The following is a 16,413-nucleotide window of genomic DNA, read 5'->3' as shown; positions in this document are numbered from 1 at the left end:
GCTGGAAGAATGTGGAAGGGAGGGATGGAGGGATGACAGCAGGATGCAGCGAGGAGGAATGGAAGAAGATGAGCCGAGAGGAAGAAAGTTTCAATTGTTTGCAATAAATCAGATGGAGATGTTTGGACAGGAAACAGCAAAGCATTTATTATTACTAGAATGTTCAAGACCCTGCTCCATCAATCTCTCCACCTTTTAGATAGACGGGTGGAAGTGAGGGGTAACACTACAGCATGGCAGTTTATTACTGTATAGCATGCAGAGCAGATCTGTTTTAGTATCGCATGACTGAAGAACTCAATGTGCCTCAGAATCCCTACAATTCACAAAACAACACAATTAACACTCTCAAATTAGTTCCCACTTGGCTCTGATTCCTTATTGGCTCATCTTGAAAGGAAGTTGTAACGGCGGGTCTCTCCTTCAAACATTTAAAATTCCTCACAAATATATTTTTATCCCTTTAATTTGGATCCAAGACTTAGAATAAGAAGAATAAGAATAATTACACTGGTATACATAGGTGTTTGTGTGTGTGTGTGTGTGTTTGTGTGTTTGTGTGTGTGTGTGTGTGTGTGTGTGTGTGTGTGTGTGTGTGTGTGTGTGTGTGTGTTTGTGTGTGTGTGTTTGTGCGTTTTGTGTGTGTGTGTGTGTGTGTTTGTGTGTGTGTGTTTGTGCATTTTGTGTGTGTGTGTGTTTGTGTGTGTGTGTGTGTGTCTGTGTGTGTGTCTGTGTGTGTGTGTGTGTGTGTGTGATATTTGGGGTACAGAAACATAGTGCTGCATGTGTCCTAATCACCATCATGACGTCTTATTCCCAATTCTAATGTATTTTTAGGCTCAATTTGTTCTTTGAACCTTTGATAAATTAAGATATTTTGGGATTGGCAGACGGAAGAGGTGTGGCCCTAACCCTAACATTAGACTTAAAGCATTATGACCTATGTGACCTGTGTTACATCTATGAGCAAAGCAAGCACATGTAGAGTTTGTTATGGAGTATTAAATAATGTATCTTGTATGTATACGAAATTCAGAACATATTTATAAACGATTGTTTCCCTCCACACAGGGCGTGAGCCATACGCTTCTGCGACAACGGCAATTATTTCCGTTTTTAGATTTCCGTGTCATTTAACGTCTTTTTTCATTCCCAACTATAAACTGCTTGGATATGTTTAGGCAACAAACTTGGTTGGGTTTAGGAAAAGATGGTGGTTTGTGTAAATTAAGTTACATACCTAAATTAAGTAGTCAACATAAATAAGTTCATGGTTTACTTTTTGTTTCACATGGGACACAAACAGCACTGAGTGAAAGTCCTGCGTTTGTTTGACCCGTCCACTCATCCAACCTCCTTCCTTTGTGGACTTCCTCGTTCTTTATGCTACGTCACCTGACGTCCGGAAGACTTGCCCAGAGAGTCTAATATGGCTGCTGCGTGAAATGACAAGACAAAAATGTGGAGTAAAACACGTGAAATTGGCCTGTTGTTCATACACCATTTGGTGATACCAGGCTGACCAGAAAGCTTATTCCCTGGGTCTTTTGCACAATTTGTACAAAGTGCCGTACCAGTAGCACACACATTATCTATTACACGTCCCTCCGTCCATGAAGAGGGACACCCCCCTTCTTCCATGTTTTTCCTGTTAAAGGTTTTTTTGTGGGGAGTTTTCCCTTATCCTAAGTGAGAGTCTAAGGAAGAAGATGTCGTACGCTGTACAGATTGTAAAGCCCCTTGAGCAAATTTGTAATTTGTGATATTCTAAATAAAATTGACTTGACTTGACAGGTGCTCGCAAATCTTATATTTTTATGTTGAGTGAGGAGAAAATAAAAAAAGAGGGGCGGTGGTGAAGAAAGAAGGACGATGACGAAGTAAAGAGGAAAGTAAGAAGGACAAAAAAGAAGACGGAAAGGAGAAGACAACAAGATGAGGATTTAGAGACAAAAGAAGTAAGAAAAGGGCGTGAGTCTTTGGCTGGAAGGCAATGTGTTGTCCAAACAGACTGAAATAGAAGCAGTCATTATTGCCTGTACTGCTGTGACTGTTACCTGACTGACTGTCTGTCTGACTGTCTGTCGGATTGATTGTCTGACCCTCTAGCTGTCTCTCTCTCTTACTGACTGTCTGACCAACTTTATATGCTGTATTCATAATGTCCTGTGGTCAGCTAGCAGAGAGGCAGACTGCAGGGTGGAGCTGCCTTCACTGTAACCACACACACACACACACACACACACACACACACACACACACACACACACACACACACTCTGCATGCCACAAACCTAAAGGAGCAGTGGTCAAACTTCACTTTTTCTGATCCATTCACTTCCATGCAAAAAGTGGGAATCTGCATCATCTCTACAAGGCCTACATGTACCAGGATGCATTTTGCTCCCAGGGTCCCCGTCGGCCATACCCTCTTGCATGGGTAATGCAGCCGCAGTCCCTCGCCACTGCATTTCTTGGGCTGTATACACTGGTTCTCATAAATACGGCTGAATATCTGAGTCAAAACACTGTAAACTGCACTCACCCAAGTTCGCTGTTGGAAGCTAGTTTGGAATACAAGCAAAGAGAACTAGGAAGTTCTGTACCTGGGCTACGCAGAGGTACAGACACTGAAATAGTTTCCAATTCTTAATTGCGTCCAACTACGTCACTGCCATGTCAAACAACAGCATATTTTGACCTTGGACACAGTTGTTATAATATTCTCACTACAAGGACAACTTAACAGATGTTCTTTTCATTGTGTTTTACTAGTAAATTGACCTTGTGGTGAGATTATTGTGTCAATGCTATCAATATCTTAGTCATAAAACCTTTATGTGTGTCAGATTTGTATCCATCCTATAGTATGGTTGGTTCAATCCACCACCTTCACCTCCATCACCTCTGGACTGAAATACCTGGACAATCATTGAATGGATTGACATGAATTTTGTATAGATATTCAAGGTTCCAAATGACCAAATACCTGCAGAGTCATTGTCATACCCATCAGCGTCAGCTGTATTTTGTGTTTATTGCTAATTAGCAAAGATTAGCATGCTAACTAAGAAAATATTTAAATGCCATTTGTGAGATAGCCTCCTTGTACTTAAATCATTGTGACAAGGAGCTAAGTCAGAAGTCAGTTGATTAGAATTCTGCCTCTCATCTCAAGTAAAAAGAATAAATAAGACATCAGGATCAATAGTAATTAAAGTAGTACTTCTAGATTTTTGCTTTTTTGTGCAGGTGTGTCTGTATGTGTGTGTGTGTGTGTGTGTGTGTGTGTGTGTGTGTGTGTGTGTGTGTGTGTGTGTGTGTGTGTGTGTGTGTGTTTGAGAACAGAGAAGACACATGTGTATAAAGTAAGCAAATCTTTTACACTCCAATTCGTTCAACACAAATCTACCCTGACAGATTATATATATCTGTGTGTACATGCGAGCAGGCTATTGTACATTAATGTGAGGACACAATAGCAGTGGAGTGCCAATAAATGCAGAGATATGATTGTGTTGGGATACACCATCTTGAAAGCATTAGCACAAACAACATTTGTGGAGAATGAAACAACTGTGGTGAGGTGAATCTAGAGTGGATTTGACGTCACAGCGTGCTTTAATGTTTTAAAGTCAATTTGTTCGATCTCACAGTGCGAGATTTAACTGAAATAAACTGAAAACCTGCTAAAATGTGATTGGTCAATACTACTATGACTACAAAATGACAAAATGCTTCTGATACCAAAGTCTTTTCTCGTTGCCCTTTCTGCATATGAATGCAGAATTTGTTTATACAGATTAAACTGTACTGTACAGTAGCAGCCGCTTTGATGTTGCCCGGTTGTCGACTTCGCACTTCCTCTCAGGTTGTAAAACCTGAATACACAGCTGTCTGTCATCACACACAGCGAGACAGCTGATGTTTGTGACTGTGTGTGTGTGTGTGTGTGTGAGAGAGAGAGAGAGGGAGAGGGAGAGGGAGGATGAAAAGGATAGCCTACCTGCTGCTTTCTCATTACTGCCTTACATGCATGTGTGTGTGTGTGTGTGTGTGTGTGTGTGTGTGTGTGTGTGTGTGTGTGTGTGTGTGTGTGTGTGTGTGTGTGTGTGTGTGTAATGGGCTCTTTATGAACGGAAGCTATTGGCTGTTTGAAGTTTATGCTACTGGCAAAGACGGGAGAGGAGACGAGTTAAGGGTTTTATGCGAAGTGTGTGTGTGTGTGTGTGTGTGTGTATAAAGGGGCCTCCTGCTAATAATCATTTACTGCAAGTGTATGTATGGTAGGAACGGGAGGTTTACACCTAATAATCGTGTTTCACCTGGATGTGTAAGTGTGTGTATGTGTGTGTGTGTGTCTTCAGTGCTCAGCAGGAACTGACCACCTGGTAATTGGCCGTTCTGGGTCTGCTGTGTCCTCCAACATGGTTGCGATGCACAATATCCTCTCCATTAATGTACTCACTATGGCTTTGTTTAAAGACAATAAAACATGAAAAGGATGATTCAACATGATGACATCAACTTCCACAACGGACACATAAAAAGGAGAAGGAATGTTCATTCCTTTAATTTCTTACACTGCTGAGAATCTGATGCTAGACAAAGAGTATGTATGTATGAAGATTGCTACCGCTCCAGGCTAAATATGACGTTAGCACAAACAGCCAGTTAGCTAAATTTAGTACTGACTGGAAACGAGAAAATGGCTTGCCTTATTCTAACCAGTGGTAAAATAAATCTTACTACAAGCACCTCTAAAGTCATTTACATGATAGACCTATTGTTATCTGTGCAACAGCCAAAGTTTATAAATGATGTAGCGATCTTCTCATCTAACGGCAAAAACACACCAGACAGAGTGCTGTTCGCCGCAATCATAAGAATTTTCTGCAGCATTAATGTGTTTCACGGGGGAAGATATTCTCTGTAACATAGATCAACACGTCAAAGGAGCCAGAGGACTCTGTTTACTGATCGGTTCCTAATATCAATTTGCCAGCAAAAATGCAACTTTCCCCAACTTTTACTTTGGCCACACTTCGCAGCAGAATGGCCTCAGTTTTCGTTTGTTGTTCATTGTTGCTTTTATATATATTGTTACACGCATTTTGTTTCATCTTCTTGTATAGTTCTTTCTTAATTTTTTTGTTGTTCTTGAATTTAGCTGTATGTCTATTTCTATCTTCCTGAAAAATGAAGAAATAGATCTGTGTGTAAGGACATTGAAAGCCATAGAAAACAAGAGTCAGATATGTGTACACATACTTGGGCAATAAAACTTATTCTGATTCTGATATAGGCAGTAGAGTTGAAACAATAGACTTAGCAGTGAGATGTTTCTTGTCAGACGCATGTCTCAGAGTCAGGCTACATCTAGAGGCTCCGTGAGACAGACCAGTGACAACCATAAAGAAACGCTATAGAAAGACTTCAAATTGCCCTTAATGATGTAATAAGTTATTTCAGTGGTAGTGTGTGCGTGTGTGAGAGTTTAGTGGGCTAGACTGAGTACTCTACTGCCACCTGCCACCTACGGGGATTACAACTGAGAGAGAGAGAGAGAGAGAGAGAGAGAGAGAGAGAGAGAGAGAGGCAGTCAGAATCAGCTTAATCTCAAAGAACATTATAAAGGAATTTCCTGGGTTAAGAGAGATCGAGATCGAGAAAGGAGGCATGTGTTGAGTTGAAGGGCTGGTTAGTCCTCAGTCTTCTTCTCTCTCGATCCTTCTCTCTCTGCCAAGAAAACACATAATTGAAGGCCTCGCTCTGGTTTGGGAAGCAAAAAGAGGGATGGACGAAGAACGAGACGCAGCGATCAAGAGCAAACCAGAAAGAGAGAGACAGAGAGAGAGAGGGAAGCCACGTCCACATGTATGACTCACTCTCTTTCCCTCCCCCTGCTCTATAACTCTTTATCTATGGCACTCTACCACGCTCTCTCTCTCTGTCAATGAGGTCAAACTGAACTCTGAGCTGCGCTGATTTTCCCAGAAAGTACTTCCAATGTTACTATTTATTGATAGTACTACTGATAGAAGTAGTATCAATATTCCCTGGAATAGGAGAAACAGTAGCAGTAGTATTGAGAGCATTACTTAGCAGCACTATAAGGACTATAGTAAAACGGGTCTGAATGTTAGGGACATGAGCAAGGCACTGATGCCCTCTGTGCAATCACTTTAAACTATACACACAGTCAGACCCCCCCCCCCCCCCCCCCCCCCAACACACACAGTCTGTTTTTGATGTGCTTGCCAAGGTAAACTCAGACAGGCTTGAGGGGGATGTCTGGCATCCTAATGTATGTGTGTGGCAAATGCTACATACTCCTTTGGTATCCACAATGAATAACTGCGAACATAAAAAATCATACAAGCATTTATGAATTTAAGACATTGTAAAGCTTTGCATAAAGCTTGCATAATGTCGAGCAACAACAACCTCACTCTCTAGAAGAGAGCATCAACAACCACAGCAGTGTGTTGCATTATTTATTTATCTATTTAATACTCTTATTTGATAGTTATGATCCCTTACAATAGTTACTTCCAAGTACTTTGCTGCTGGGAAGTAGCATTGCATATGTGTAGTACGTGGTGACAAACAGTTTTACAGCTTTCTCTTTGCTGTAAAGTGTGTTTGTGGGGTGCAGCCTGTGTTTTGGATGCTTTATTCTGTTGTTGATTTTGTAAGAAGTGATTTGATTTATGTAGATAAATGCTTGCGGCATTGTCTTGGTGTCCTTTTTATTTATTTTCATAATTTTAGTTTAAGTGCATGGCTGTGTCCTCTTTTCTAGCTAATTTGATTAAGGCTATACTGCGGAAGGCAGTTGTGCATTTATAATTAGTACTCTGCTATAAGCATGGTCTGCGAAGTGCCTGTCTATAGAAAAATTATTCCACCGCTTTGATTCAAACTAAAATAACTCAACAACCATTGGATAGATTGCCCTGAAATTTGGTATGTATAATTATGGCACACAGAGGATGAATCCTATTGATTTACGAGGTGATCCTCTGACTTTTCCTCTGGTGCCCGCTTGGAAGGCCAGTTCCTGAACCTTAATTTTGGCACTGGTCACGATTTGATATCACATCTGAGTTTCTGGTTTGCAACACTTCAAACATTGTAATTAATAAACTCAACAGAACAACATAACTTGTTGAAATACGCGTGGCAAGGTAGTGTGTTTCAATATTCAGGCCATATTCTGATTCAGAATATCTGACGTCTAGCCCAATGGTTCCCAAATGTTGTGTCGCGGATTTGTGCCGTGAGACAAATCCCGGTGTGCCATGGGATTTTGAAACAATTAGGCCTATTGCATTTAACTGTACACAAGGTTATGAATGATTTTTTATTTACTTCAGTGTTTCCTCTAGGTTTACTGATCTGCGGGGTGCTGCCTAGGCTGGATAAGGTCCATGCGTGGCGCAGATTTTTAAGTCTCTGACTGTAGGTGTGTGCGCTCGCGGGCGCATGTGTGTATGTGAGTTTGGAAGCAGAGTTCCGCCCTTGGTCGAAGCAGAGCAGAGGAGAGAATGTAAATACGCAAAGCAACTGAAACGTGCACATAAATGAGATAAATGACATGAAGCGTTTAGTTTATTTAATAAAAGAGCACCTGTTCAATGTGAAAAGTGAGTTGTGAATATATAAAAAAAATTAAATTAAATAAAACGTCTTGAATTTCAGGGGGGGGGGGGGGGGGGGGGGGCGATAAAGTACTTTATCGGTATTTTGTCCTACACACTTATTTCACAATATAGCGATAGGTCTTATGATTTGGCCTAAATATAAATAAAACAGTCATTAAAAAAAAAAAGATCTGTCAAAGTGAACCCGTTTTAGGCATTTGCGCATGGTGGGAAATATTAGAGTGTGACACATCAAAGGCTCTCTGCTAGTGTGAAGGAGAATAGCTTCTTACAAGGACTAGGCTAAATAAATGTTCACAGAGTGATAACAGTAATACGATGTGTTATAGAAGATATTTTGCCCGGATATGAACACAGGTGTGCCTTGACATTTTGGCTTGGTCTTTGGTGTGCCTTGGCCACAGAAAGTTTGGGAACCCCTGGACTGCCTTTTATGCATTTGTCAGTATGCTACTAATTTATTTCATTACTTCATACTTCAATTACTACATCAATCTGTTTTGTTTGGGTAGCGTTGGTATTTTTTAAAACATGTAATATTTTACTAGCGACTAAATTCTATATCACTCTACTTTATTCTCTCTTGAAGCACTGTAACTGGCTGCAGCTTCTCTATCAAACAGTATGCTATTTGTTTGACAGTATAGACATTCTTTCCCATTGTTGTCTGTCCCAAAACTGAACTACACTCGCCTACCAAACAATGCATAGAAATTATGGTGTTAGTCGCCATGTAGTGTCGCCTTTTAAACGACAAATATTTGAAACCTTCTGGTTTGTAAGACAGTTAAAAGTAAGGCCCAGACCTCATGGGGTTCTTACAGGTTCAGGTTATGTGAAGCTCCAGATTACGGTTTGTTAAATTCCCATAGTGGAAAAGAGCCAAATACTAATACAATACAATACTAATGTCAGTCCCATCAGCCTCAGCTGGACTTTGTGTTAATTCATTAGCAAATGTCTGACTTTTTTCCTTGTTGTTATCATCCACGTGTTACATGCTATCTCGGTAAATTGTTGCATGCAATTTTGCCCCAAACAGACAGACAGACAGACGGATCGGGCAGTGTCTTCCTCTTGGCTGTTCGTTAGGAGAAGGAGACCCTCTGGTCACAATGCAACATCCCAGCAACATCTGAGTAACATCACTCATGTGCAGCCAGTCACATTCTCGCAATAAATGTTCAGAATGTTTTTACATTCGCGAGGCGTGTTGGCTCAGCTGTGAAGTGCGATGCTGAAGGTCTGTAGAGTAATGTGGCAATCATCCAAACAAAGTTTCCTTGTGTACAAAGAAAAGAGGACATTGTATATGAAAGAAAGAGTGAAAGATAGAGAATGTAATGAAAAGTCCTGAATAAAGGATATGTTAGATTAAAAAGAAGAGAGGAGGCCACCAGAGGGTTACGAATGGAAAAGCAGACTGAAGAATGACTCAGTACAGCCAGAGAGAGAGAGAGAGAGAGGAATGTTTAGAACACTCTACGTCTCTCTGTTGCACTTACTTTCTCTGTTTCCCAACATGCAAAGAATATCAAACCCATCCCCCCTTCTCCTGACACACACACGCACACACACATGGAGCAGAGAGGCTCTGGATGGAAACTATGAGTACAGTGCTGCTGCCAGACAGCAGAGAGAGAAATGATCCACAGAAGGAAAATATCCAGCAATGCTCTGACTGATGTTATTCTATTCTATTATTTTCTATTCTATGTTTGATTCAAGAATAGGGAATTATGTAGAACCACTGTAGTGATATTTGTCTGGAATTGAATCCAAGTAATGTACCCGTATATGTAAACAGACTTGGCTACACGTCCAGACAACACCCCACCCCCGGGACAGACACAACTCCAGGCAGAGCGTTATAGTGGTAATGATAAGGTGGTGATAATTGGCATGAAATACTAGCATGCAATCAAAGTCTCTTAATTCAAAGAGAAAGTTGGTAAGTCTGGTGATATCAGACAGCGTTAAGCTTCTGCTCCTGCCTTCCTGGAACACACACATACACACATTTTGTTATATGTCTCTGCTTGCCATTATTTACTCTGGGGAAGACTGATGAAAATTGATAAGGATTTTGGAATGTTCTCAGTGGACATCGGAAAGAGTGAGTTAGCAGTGTGTACGAATATTACTGCAAAAAGTACATGTATACTCTTCTTACACAAACATACTTGTATGCACTCTAGGGATCCATTAAACTTCCTCATGGTTGAAAACCTCTGTGGCACACGGGTGCTGCTCTGTGTGGTCAAAGAATTAAAGTGCGAGTATGTTACTTCAAGCATTGTTATATAAAACTCACAACTGCAGAGTCACAGACATGATCATCTACGTTTTCCACTAATCCTCTATGATAGAGAAGAAGAGACAAACAAAGAGCTGAACCCCTCCCCCCCATGTGATCTGCTCTGCATTACTATTGACTTTGTTTTAACACTGTGTATGAGTGTGACATAGAGAAATAACTAATTAGATGTGTGTGTGTGTGTGTGTGTGTGTGTGTGTGTGTGTGTGTGTGTGTGTGTGTCTGTTAATGACGTGTCATAACCTCCTGCTATCCTCCATTTCCTGTGTAGTAAATCTACAGCCTCCAGTCTCCTGTCATACCTGTGTGTGTGTGTGTGTGTGTGTGTGTGTGTGTGTGTGTGTGTGTGTGTGTGTGTGTGTGTGTGTGTGTTTGTGTGTGTGTGTCTTCACCTCATGGTATGCTCAGGCGCCATTTGCATGCATTTAAAAAGGCAATCCTGCTGTGTGCTGACTGAGCGGTGATGTTGAATATGGGTTTAACTGATTAAGCTAACCAGACACGCAGACCAAAAACAGAAATATGGTAAAAAAGAAAGTGACTGCAACGATTTAAGTGTGTTTTTTTCAGGTTCTTTTGATAAGATTATTATCCAGTAAGGCTGATTTTAAAGATAGATCCATGTGTCTGAAGGTTTATAATACTATAAAACAGGGCTATGACTCTGTAAAGTCATCAACAACAGCTTCAAACATGTTATCCTCTGTCTCAATGAAAGAGACATAAACAGTACAAACACACCTAAATGTTACAGGAACGTGATCTAATGTCAAACTGTTATCAGAAGATAGCAACAGATCATTGTTTGCAGGGGCACATTCTTAAAGCTTGGGTCGAAACCATTGGAGGTGCCAGCAAGAGTAAATGATAAAAGATTCTGTTAAATTATCCAACCGAAAAACCCAGGCCAATGTTGCCAGCTCTTTCTAAATGAAAGTAGCGAGCAGCACTCGCTCCAAACGTTGCTAAATATAGTAAGAAAGTCGGCAACACTGACAATCCGTCCCTTCAGGCCTCTCTCCAAAGCCACTCCCAAAAGTTATCATTTTGAATGTGAACATATCATAATGAACATAACCAACAAACATGGTTGTTGTTAGAACTCACAGGTGTCAAGTTAGCAGCTTGTGGAAGATTCTGTGCAATGAGTGTGCGCAGGTAGACAGACAGGCAGGTCGGCTGTCCAATCCATTAATTCAGGCCGAATTAAGTAATTGAACGGATTTATTACAGACCTGCAAGAGCCACAGGTAGCAGATTTGTTTATTTATGGATTGCTGTCAATTCAACGTATTCTTTTAAAAAGTTTTTCATTTACATTACCCACCCTAGTTTAGAATAAGTATTGCTAGTATAGATACCCTAGCTGTTGACCTGCACAGCCCTACTGAGTTTTAATTGTTTGACTCATAATGTATCTTTAGAAGCACATGCTCATTTTCGTTATCTTGATTCTGACCACATTATGATCGGATGCAGTGGTGGGTAGAGTACTGAAAATCTTTTCTCAAGTAAAAGTTCACTACGATTGCATTGGCTCATGAAATGGCATTGATTAGAATGATAAGGGCTCAAATCACAAATCACAAATGAGCTGTGTATATTCATACCTGGATTAGAGAGAGACCAACGCTGTCTACCTGATAGGTGTGCAGTACATTCCTCATTGCATTAGACTATATATTTTACATTGTTATAAAGTCTTTTGGGTGGATGAGCATCTCAGGAGAGCTTTGAACGTTTGTTGCTCCCCGAACAGCAACATCCAGTAGAAGAATCTGAGTAGCAGTCGGAGGAGAGAAATACAGAAGACACAACAACACAGTTGTTCATGTGTGGCTGGAGTGTATTGAATTATCACTTTCTGTGCCATCTAAAAGAAAAAAGTATGACAAGTGGGAGTGGGCGGTGCTAAAAACATCCCCTACATTCAGATCAAATAACTCCTCCACGGTCAGAGGCTGATCTGCAGAGCCTCGGCTCTCCAGTGGCCCGCCGCTCCGTTAGCTAATGTTTTCCCCCTGGCTACTAGACAAACACACAGCCCAGGAAGAGGAAGAGACACGACACACTGTGTACACCAACATGTATCTACCTCTGCGGTTACACACCTACTGTACCTGCACAAAACAGCTCTCACACACAAATGTATCCTGTCACTCAGCAGTGAGGTGATAACAGACAAACTATGTGTTGTTAACATAACTGATCAGTGATTACTTGTCTTTAAGATTGTGTTGTAATGTTTACTCTACATGAATCAGTGTGTTGTATCAAATCCCACATTATACTCTTTAGATTAAAAGCCCTGTGGCTTTCTCTCAGTGCAATACAATATTATCAGTGTGTGAATGTACTGAGGAAGAGACGCTGATCTCGGGTCATTTCCTCCGGTCTCCCCGAGTGTATTCTGCGCTCGCTCTCTTTAGCAGAGCAACACAACAGCATTTGCTTTGTTTGTTTCCTTTTCGCAAAGTTTTTATGTTTGTAGCACATCTGGAAACGTTCAGTCCTGTGTTGCCATAGTTACAACCAGGAGATGGACAAAGTGGCGGTTGACTTCCGCCTCTGTCCCCGGTATGAGTAAGGCATGATGGAAAAGCTAGGAGTGCTCCAGGCAGGGGGTCCTGGCTACAACAGTAAAGGGCTGGCATGAACGTGTGTGTATAAGTGTGTGTCCACAAACTTCCACAGAGATCACTCTGAGAGACATCACTGCTCATCCCCTGGTAGAGGTCAAAGGTCAGTGGCGGTAAAGTGTTGGTGGGGGTGGAACAGTTGCTTAGTCTGACAAGGTAAAAGCTTTACCAGCTGCCTCAGCTCCAGGCTAATTCTTGGGCGTTCGTTTTATCACCCCTGATGTACCAGATGGGCTCTGCTGCATGAGGTGGTTCATATGGCATCAGGTGAGCTGTAAATTACCACAACGCCTTCTGTGTTCACCTTCACATGAATTTTCGGTGACACCTTCAATGACGCCCAAGCCTAAAATGCATTATTAACATACTTATCATGCTTTATAATCTACTTATAGCACTGAATAATCATAGTTATAAGCACTTGTTATTCTTAATGCTTTATAACATAAACCTATTATACTCTTATTGTACATTTATTTATGATTTATATCGACTTATATGGTAAAGTATCACAATACCTTTATTATGTTATAAACAATTATAGTGTTATAAATCCAAATGTTGTAATACATTATAATATGTATAATTGTTTGCTTAAGTAAACTGAAATATATATAATTAAATCAATGCAAGAACAACACACAAAACATTGTAAAATACATTTTTACTTTACTTAAAGCAAACAATGATCACTTAGAGTCACAATATAATGCATTACAACAGTGATTATAATGCATTATAAAAAGAGTATCATGTCATACAACTATGGGAATAATACGCTACGATCCTTGCAAACAAAATGTCAGTGAGTCACTAGAAGTTATGAAGTATTATGATACTTGACCGTCATTATAAAATGCTTTATAATATCTTAAGATGTTTGTTATAAAGTATTATAACTATAATTATACAGTGCTATAAACAAATTATAACACCTATGTTTATAATGCACATAGACGTAATAAAAACGTGTTACTAAAGCTCCAATAACCACTATTTTGACTGTCATAATCATATAAGGTTTTTGCTAATGATTACCAAATGATTTATTAACCTTTTAGAAATAGTTTGCTAAGCATCTATAAACAATATTTTGATAGTTAATACAATAGTTATTAATAAAAAAGGTTCTGCTCCATCTAGCTATGTAATGTTTATAGATGTTTTGCAAACTATTTCTTAAAGGTTAACATTATAAAATACTTAATATAGTATATACAGTGCTATCATAAATACTTTACTAATGTAATCGTCTCTTATCAGAAAATCATTTCATTCAACACAAACTAACCATGAGCTCTGTTTGCTTAGCATTTATTAATGATGGTCATTATAAAGTGTTACCGAAGGGTTGGGTTGGGGTGTGGATATAAGATGGCACTCTGTCTGTCCATCTGGATCAGTGAAATCTCTCATGTTGGTCCTACATGTGTTTTCTTCATCACTGCCGAACACTGCGCCTCATTAGCGAAGAGGTCAGTGACCCTACGGCCTGTGAAAACACACAGAGAACAGGAAAGTCAAGGTGTGGATCCTCCCATCCACTGTAATGCTGAGCATTGTCATCTCCTTCACACTGGAGTGACTACATTACCCATGAGTCCTTTCTCCCCTGCATACATGCATTCAACAAAGGATTACAAATACAATTAACTCAGGGGTATTGTATTATAAGGTATGTGTTTGAAGAATCAAACCCAAAAGTCCAACAATAAGTAATGGATGTTTTGGGGATTAATAACCTCATATTATCAGATGATTTTGAAACAGTACCAACTGTAACTGTAACTTAATGACATTAACAGCTTTAGTCAACGACTACCTATCTCAAGCAAGTATATGTCATTTTTAAGAGACAGGGTTAAACTGTATTTGAGAAAACTACCATGTGTTTCTTAGTTAAGGATCTTTTAAACTGAATACATACAAGTTATACTTTTTTAAAATTACTTATCTTTTTGATCATTAAAAAAAAAAACTAAATCCAAAGGTAGCTCCTCTGGTTTGTGAGTAGCAGTGACCAGGTGAGACATGTGGTTTGTATTTTCAGCAGCATCACTAAGCCTCTCCCTGTCTTTCCATTAGTTTTTTAAAAAATATATAAAAAAACTTCTTTTAATATGTGGTTCATATTTGGGACTCACAAAAACAACATCTCTATACTTTCCTGTTAATTTGAGTTAATGAGCAAATTAGAATTAGATTTATTGAAATGGATTATTAATTAGATTATTAATTGTATGGGAATGGACACGATCGATAGTCAGTTGCTCTGATGTTAGTTAGTGCAGGTGAACCACACTAATGTGCTTCTTGGTGGATGTTTTTACCCAGAATGCTCCAGACTGGCTTACAGAGTTAATGTGAGGTGATGAGGACCTAATGGAAGCCTTCCAGGCCGCCCTGCCCGAGCTGCTCTCAGAATAAACTCCTCTCTCTCACTTTATTTCCTGCCCTCTTTCCTTTTTTTCCCTTTCTCTGTGTTCGTGTCTGCTCGCTTCACATTTTCTAACTCTTCTTTTCTCTCTCACTTATCTGTCTCTCAGAGATTAAAGTGATGTTGTACTTTTGAGGTTTGCTCTAATGTTTATAATGACAACATGTCTGCCACGAGTGCCTGTGATGTTGACATGCAAAGGAATTTCTTCCTCCATGCTTTCTCATTTCAGTCGTTTCTACTTTGCTTGCAGCCTCACAATTCTCATCTCACTGTCTTTCATTACCTCTTTTGACCTCTATCTCTGCGTGTATGTGGAAGAGCGAGAGAGAAAGAGAGAGAGAGAGAAAGAGAGAGAGAAAGAGAGAAAGAGGCAGGCGGCCCATCCTCGACGTGGCAGGGTGACGTTGCGATACCCGAATACAGACCTACAAAGAGAAAGAGTCTGAGACAGAGTAGGAGGAGGCAGTTTTTTTTAAATAAACTTCGGCACAATAAAAGAAAAAAGAAAGAAAGAAGAAAGAGAGCACAAATTAAACAATGCAGCATATAGCTCTACATAACTTTTTAAGAGTATTTGTAATGAATTAAGTGTTATATCCATTAATTAAAAAGAAACCCTTTTATTTCACTGTTACACGAGTAATGATGTGTGTAACACAACAATCCTACTTTGGGCAAGGAGGTGGCACCTGGGTGACGCTGAGGAGGGATGAGCAACGAGCAACCAATGTGACTGGCTATAAAAGGCTGAGACAGCTGTCAATCATGAGAACACGATCTCCCAAAACATATCCTCCTTTAACCTTGAGTCTGTTCATTTTTCAAATCACCAACGACATACATAAAAAACAATGCTAGCGACTCTGTCAGGCAGCAGTACATGCTAACATCAGCATGCTAACATGCTCACAATGACATTGCTAAAATACTGATGTTTATAAGTTATTACGTTTACCATGTTCACCATCTGTGTTGAGCATGTTAACATTTTGACTCGATGTACCATGAAGGAAAGTGGAAGGAACTAATGTTCCCAAAGACAATGTGAATCACATTTGGAGCACTTTTACGCATTGGATCATCATAAAAACCCTCATCATCAGTAGAAAAGATTACAACCAAAATGATTTGGTTCTCTCATAAACAGTAAAGGATACAAGCATTTGCTACAACTCTGATTTGCTTCACTTTAGTCTGAGATTTTACCTGGCCGTTGATTGACTTTGCTTTTGGCTTTGGGAACTTGAGCTGGAAAATTATAAATACTGATAAATAAAAACGTCTCTCAGTCAGCTTTTCTTGGGTCCATTTATTAAATTGCAGCTTGCTAAATGTACTAATTGGCTCAAA

Source organism: Cottoperca gobio, chromosome 8, assembly GCF_900634415.1.
Source record: "Cottoperca gobio chromosome 8, fCotGob3.1, whole genome shotgun sequence".
NCBI lineage: Eukaryota > Metazoa > Chordata > Actinopteri > Perciformes > Bovichtidae > Cottoperca > Cottoperca gobio.
This window is presented reverse-complemented; position numbering follows the sequence as displayed.